This window comes from Sorex araneus, chromosome 4, assembly GCF_027595985.1.
Source record: "Sorex araneus isolate mSorAra2 chromosome 4, mSorAra2.pri, whole genome shotgun sequence".
In the NCBI taxonomy this organism is placed as follows: Eukaryota; Metazoa; Chordata; class Mammalia; order Eulipotyphla; family Soricidae; genus Sorex; species Sorex araneus.
Window position 1 is genome coordinate 65272314 of NC_073305.1, and position 6691 is coordinate 65279004.

A 6691-nucleotide genomic window follows, 5' to 3' on the forward strand; every position below is an offset into this window, starting at 1 on the left:
GACACTTCGTTGAATTCAGTGTAACAAGGCCAGTAATGACAAAAAGTAGAGGAGCATAACATTCATTTAGATATAAATACAACATCTTTGTATACAAAGGTGAATAAGTCAGTAGCGTCCTTTCTTTGATAGTACAGGGTGGTGATAAAAACAAAACTTCCTTTCTCGGCATCTTTTAAATTACACCACCTAGATATTTGCAAGGCAAAGTCAGAAAGCATGAAGAAAGTGTAAGTGCACATTCCTGACTTTTGCTGTCTCCCTGCAGACTGTGAAGAGGTACCTTGAGTTCTCCGTGGACACATTTCAGTGAACAATCATGAAACTCTGGTTTCTGGCTAGGATGAAGGACAATCCTTGTGTCCTCTTGGCAAGGTGGAGCTAGGAAATAGACTATAAATATATAATAGAGCTCTGAAACCAATAGTGCTAGCGAGAGTGTTTTTCTGATTGGAATTATTCTATTCCAATGCAGCTTCTCAATGCCTCAGTTTCCTGATTATGAAAGTGAGAGTAACTTTATTTTTTACCCATTCTCACCTATTCGAGTATCTATCAATCATCCTCAATAATGTTGACTTTTTAAAAATCAAATACTCTGTGTTGAGTGCTCTATTGTACTCTTCTATAAGAAGATGCTCATTGTCACCTGTGTCTCTCCCCAACTGTTAACAAGCAAAAATTTTTCAGACATTGTCAAATAGTCCCTTGAGGTCAAAATCATTTTCCATGGAGAACCATTCACCTATAATCATAGTCTGTTCACAGTCATCCCAATTCTCTTGGTTTTATGTTGTGTATGATTTGTAAAAAGGAAGAAAATTTCAAGTAGTTCCACAGAGCAGTAATTTAGAATTTGTTACGCAGCAGGAGAGTGGCTTTCTGTTCTGAAATAAGAGGACTTTGCTTCGGAGAACTGAATTACTTCTGCCTAGTAAGTGGTAGGAGTAGTGCTAGACATGGTTGCCCCACATCCTCAGACCATTATTCTTGGAGGAACCTTATATATTCCCACCAATCTTGTGGTATCAGTCTTGCAAACATGTCATTTGAAAAAAAAAAAAAAAACTACACAACTACATTGCAGAAATAGATTTGACTGTTCTTCATCTAGAAGTTCAAATTATTATCTAACTAATATTTATTATAATGATGCTATTATTAATAGTAGTAGTATAACTCATGGGCTGGAAAGATAGCACAACAGGTAGGGCATTTGCCTTGCACACTGCCGATCCGGGTTCGATTCCTCCGCCCCTCTTGGAGAGCCTGGCAAGCTACCGAGAGTATCTTGCCCGCAAGGCAGAGCCTGGCAAGCTACCTGTGGCATATTCAATATGCCAAAAAACAGTAACAACAAGACTCAAAATGGAAATGTTACTGGGTGCCCGCTCAAGCAAATCAGTGAGCAATGGGATGACAGTGACAGTGACAGTATAACTCATGTTGTATTTTCATAAGTTAAATAATTATGAAAGTTTATACTACTTTACTTTTTTGTATGTGTTTTGGGACCACCCCAGAGGTACTCAAGGCTTATTCCTGGCTCTGTGTTCAGGAATCACTTTTGGTGGGCTCTGGAGACCATATTAAGTTAATCCAGTTTGACTCTAGATTGGCCATGTGCCAATGAGTAAGCTCCCTACCCAATGTACTGTTACTCCAGCCCCTATTCTATATGGCTTTATTGAATTTTGGACAAATCTAACATCATTTTTCCTATAGAATCACTATTCAAATAATAAACTATAATGCCATATTTTAGTAAATCTGAATAAAAGCAAACAAAAGTCACAAAAATTCAGCTGGCTACAGATACTTTTGTTCTACCAGTTGATTTAGGTAACATTGGTTTACAAGAGCATAACTGTTTCTGTGCTTTAGAAAAACAAATCTAACACACACCACTCATCATCAAAATGCCAATGTCAATTCTCTTGTATCACTTGTAACACGTCATCCCCTTGCTCATCAATTTGATTGAGCAAGCACCAGTAATGTCTCCATTCATCCCTGTTGCGTGCTAGTGTAGCCCAATGGCATCTGCTCACTCCAGGAACATGAGGAGAATCCAGCCTCTCCTTTCTCATCTTTCCCAACACTGCCATATTGGGGGCTCTTTCAAAATCAGGGGAATGAGGCACATTATATTGTTACTGTTTTTGGCATATCGAATATGCCATGGGTAACTTGCCAGGCTCTGTCGTGTGGGTGGGATACCCTCGGTAGCTTGCCGGGCTCTCTGAGAGGGACAGAGGCTTTTAGGGCAGCCTCTAATCGTCTTTACAGATGCTACCAGTCTTCCGAATGCAAGCTTTTGTTCCACTGGCATGCTATAATGATCTGTGCGCTGACAAGCACACACCTGCCTGCATCTCTGGGCATCACCTGTTGGTTCACTCTCTGCTGGTTGGCCCTGTTGCAATCCCCACCACGATGAGGCGGTGAACCATCGAGGGGGTGTCGAATTCATTTTTTAAAAAATAAAATTGCTCTGTTAGTAGGTACATAGTTTCTATTCTGTTAAGTTTTTTGTGGGAGAGGTGGGTTTGGACCACAGCTATGCTTAGGGCTTAGTGCTCAGGATTATTCCTGAGTGCTGGGAGACTATTCACAGTACCAGACTGGATTTACTATGCAAGACAAGTACTTTGCTCTTGTACTCTCTCAACAGCCCCAATTATGCATTTTAAAAACTGTCTGCCTAGGGGCCGGAGCGATAGCACAGCGGGTAGGGCGTTTGCCTTGCACGCGGCCGACCCGGGTTCGATCCCCGGCATCCCATATGGTCCCCCAAGCACTGCCAGGAGTAGTTCCTGAGTGCAAAGCCAGGAGTAACCCCTGAGCATAGCTGGGTGTGACCCAAAAAGCAAAAAAAAAAAAAAAAAAAAAAAAAAAAAACTGTCTGCCTCTCTCTGTCATGTTCTCACTCAATTCATCCTGGTCATCAAAAGGCAGCTTGTTTTAGGGAGATATAGAGACAATCAGAGCACTACTTCAGCCCAATTCGTGTATCAATATTCCAGAGGATTCTGTTTATTCTTATGGTTCTAATTTAGTCATATTCTCCATATCACTATAACTAGAAAAAGTTATCCTCCTACTATTCTGTTTGTGATTTTTAGGTTTAATCTTTATCTTTTCTGTGACATTCATTTATTCAGCAGGTATTTATTGACTACTTCCAATAATGCAGATTCTGATTTAGTTTAGATAAAGTTAGGCAAAAATGGTTCCTGCCCTTGGGGAACTTTCCGGAGGCAAATAAAAAAACAAATAATATCAATGCCATTTTAATTGCTGTCACTGTCACTAAGCAGCTTCTTTACCATTATTTAAAAATAGACATTTAAGCTCCCAATTGCACAAAAGACTAATCTAGGTGGGAAGCTAGAAATCTCAGACACATAAGTCAATAATGATAGGCATCTCTAAGTGAATGAGCTGCTCACACCAATTGGAGATTAAGGACAAGAGCGTTTTATTGGAAGAAGGCATGGGCCAGTCCCTAATTGGGAGAGTTGGATAAGACCAAGGCATATTACAATCAGCTCTTTGACCAGCTGGACCCCAGAAAGGCTTTGAAGTAGAAACGATGTAAAAAGAAAGGACCTACTAATAGCACCAGCTGGTGGAATATATTTAATTTAGAATTTGACCGATAGCTTTAGATTTCTAATGTCTGAAACATTGCTTAAAAAAAAAAAAGTTCAAAAGGGACATTTGCATCCATTCCCTTCTTCTAAGGATCCATGCCCCTCGATCTTCACAAAAAGACATATTTCACTTGGGACAGACATAGAAAGATTGCACTCATTGTGGAGTACCAAATAACAGAGTAGGAGACTAACACCCAAGAATAGTAAAAATAAGTACCAGGAGGTTGGCTCCATGGCTTGGAAGCTGGCCTCACATGCTGGGGGAAAAGGCAGTTCGATAGAGAAGGGAACATCAAGTAAATTGTGGTTGGAGGTCCCCCTCGGGAGGGAAGATGTGTGCTGAACGTAGACTATAGATTGAACACAAGGGAATGCCCTGCCACAGAGGCGGGGGGTGGGGGGGTGGGGGGGATGAGAGGGGGTGATGGGAATGGGGGGTAGGAGGGATACTGGGTTCACTGGTGGTGGAGAATGGACACTGGTGGAGGGATGGGTACTCGAACATTGTATGAGGGAAACACAAGTACAAAAATGCAAAAATGCAAATCTGTTACTGTACCCTCATGGTAATTCACTAATAATAATAATAATAATAATAATAAAAGACTTATTTCACTTGAACTCAACAGGTATAAGGAGGGAGTTTTGGGAAGGTCAAGGTTTGCAAACCATGACTAGAAATCTTACTCCAAGTTCTGTATTTAAGTTCTAAATAAGTTGAACCATGGATCAATAGGCTCTTTTTACTTTAAGATTTTTACTTAGGTGTTGAGTTATAATATTCTTAATATTATATAATATTTACTGATTATAATATTTACTGTCAAAAAATCTTGAAATTTAGCTGCCCAAAGATGCTTTTTGAAAAAATGTAGGAGTGCTGTTATTTATTCAGTCACTGATTAAGCTGACTGAAGCAGGCATAAACCCCACATTACTTTTTTATTTTTATTTTAAAAATTTGATGTTCATAAAGTTGTTCACAGTAATTGTTTACATTCAACATTTCAACACCAATCCCACCACTATTACACCTTCTCACCAACATTATTTCAAATTTTCCCACCATCATGCAAGCCTGTCCCATAGGCAGATGCTAAATAATTTATTTTGTATTGCTTGTTATGAATAGCATGAGATGTTGTGAGGCTGCAAAAGCGGCTGCATGCTCCTGGAATTCTAAATTTTTAAAAAATATTTGGGGTTTAGAGGCATCTCTATCATGTGCTGCTCTATTCTGAGATTCATTTTTGAGTCTCTAACTCATAAGCTTTCACTTGTATCACTTGTCTTCCCGTTGATCTTCGATTTGCTGGAGTGGGAACCAGTAATGTTTCCATTTGTCCTTGTCTTGTGCTAGTGAAGCCCAATGATATCTGCTTGCTCCAGGAACAGGAAGAGCCTCAAATCGTTCATTGAGGGTTTGGACGAAGAAGTCTGACCATCTCGTTTGTGGGCGGATATGTGGTCTTTTGACGTCCTGTGGGATCCAGTTAGTAACTGCTCTAGTCCAGCAGTTGTCTCTGAATATCATTACATGACAGGCCCATCTGATTTTTGGTGTCTTGGCAAACGAGACAGTGTCCCTGATTCTTGATCGTCAACAGAGGTCAGAACCCGGATTCCTTCTCTCACTTGAGTGAAACGTGATACTCCTAGAATAGCTCTTTCGATTCCTCTTTGGGATACCCGAATAGCATTCTCATCCTGTTTGCATAGGGCCCAGGTCTCTGAGGCATAAGTTAGTGCAGAAACAATGGTGGAATTGAAAAGATGTGCCTGGAGTTGGAGGTCCTTCATCCTTTTAACCACTTCTTTGACTCTCTTAACAGTGTTCCATGCTGCTCTCTTCCTCCTGTGCAGTTCTAGCACCAAGTCGATCCTCATGTTGATCCTCAGTTCTCCACCCAGGTACATATAACTGCTGCATTCGTTTCATTGAGAGCAAATGGAGCATCAGGGACTAGTTCATTTTTCATGAGCATCATCTTGTTGAGGATCAGCTGCAGTCCGACCTTTCCACACTCGAGGTCAAAGTCGGCCAGCATTTGTGCCTCCTCTTGGCTAATGTTTGGCATGTTAGAACGATGTCATCAGCGAAGCAAAGGTGGTATAGTTGCCGACCATCTATCTTCACTCCCATACCTTCCCATTCCTGTTGTCACATGGCGTTCTTGAGGGTGGCACTGAAGAGTTTTGGTGAAATGGTATCGCCCTGCCAAACCCCTCTCTTTACGTCAATGATCACTTCCTTGTAGAATGGTGAGATCCTGGTGGTGAATCTACAATACAGCTCGAGGAGGATCTTGATGTACTGAGTTTGAACATCCTGTTTGACTAGGGCCTTGATGACCACTTCAGTCTCAACAGAATCAAAGGCCTTCTTTAAGTCGATGAATGTTAGAAAGAGTGGCATCTTGAACTCTCGAGTAATTTCAATGAGCTTGGCATTGTGTGGATATGGTCGATCATGCTGAATCCTAACTCATGAGCTTTAATGCACTTAAATGATTCTCAGTGGCAGTTCTTGACATGACTTCCAGGGAACCAGAAGGGTGGAGAGACGCGGGGAGGTTGCTCAGCCCCAACTCTTTGAAGCCTGGAGATTTCAGTCACTGGTTCCACACACCTGTTTTTTTTTTTTTTTTTTAGCAGACTTGTTCTAATGCGTGGGGGAAGTGTCTGTAAAATTTGGTGATGAGTGTGGCAGTGATTGGGTTCTGTAGGTTTGTGTAGGTTTGTGGCTGCTGGGGCATTTGGGGCAGACAGAAGGACACAACTGTTCCCCCTCCGACGTGCCAGGGTGAAATCAGCCTGGAGTGGAGTGGGGATACCTCTCTGCAGTATGCTTCTCTCTTCCAAGATTCATCTGTGAGTCTCTGAATCATGGCCATTAATGAGCTTAAATGGCCGGATTTTGATCTCTTTTGAGATTTACTTATGGGTCTCTGAAGCAAGGCTGATAAATGAGCTTGCATAGCTGAGCTGCAGTGGTTTGTGGGCATGACTCCCACATACCTAACTTTTGGCCA

General features: G+C 41.4%; 1 non-coding gene across 1 annotated transcript; it reads right to left on the minus strand.

Moving 5' to 3' along the window:
• Positions 1–2899: 2899 nt before the first annotated feature.
• On the minus strand, positions 2900–3025 carry LOC129404664 (small Cajal body-specific RNA 8). Its single transcript, XR_008630034.1, has one exon. It is a non-coding gene; the product is annotated as a small Cajal body-specific RNA 8 (non-coding RNA).
• Between the last annotated feature and the right edge of the window lie 3666 nt (positions 3026–6691).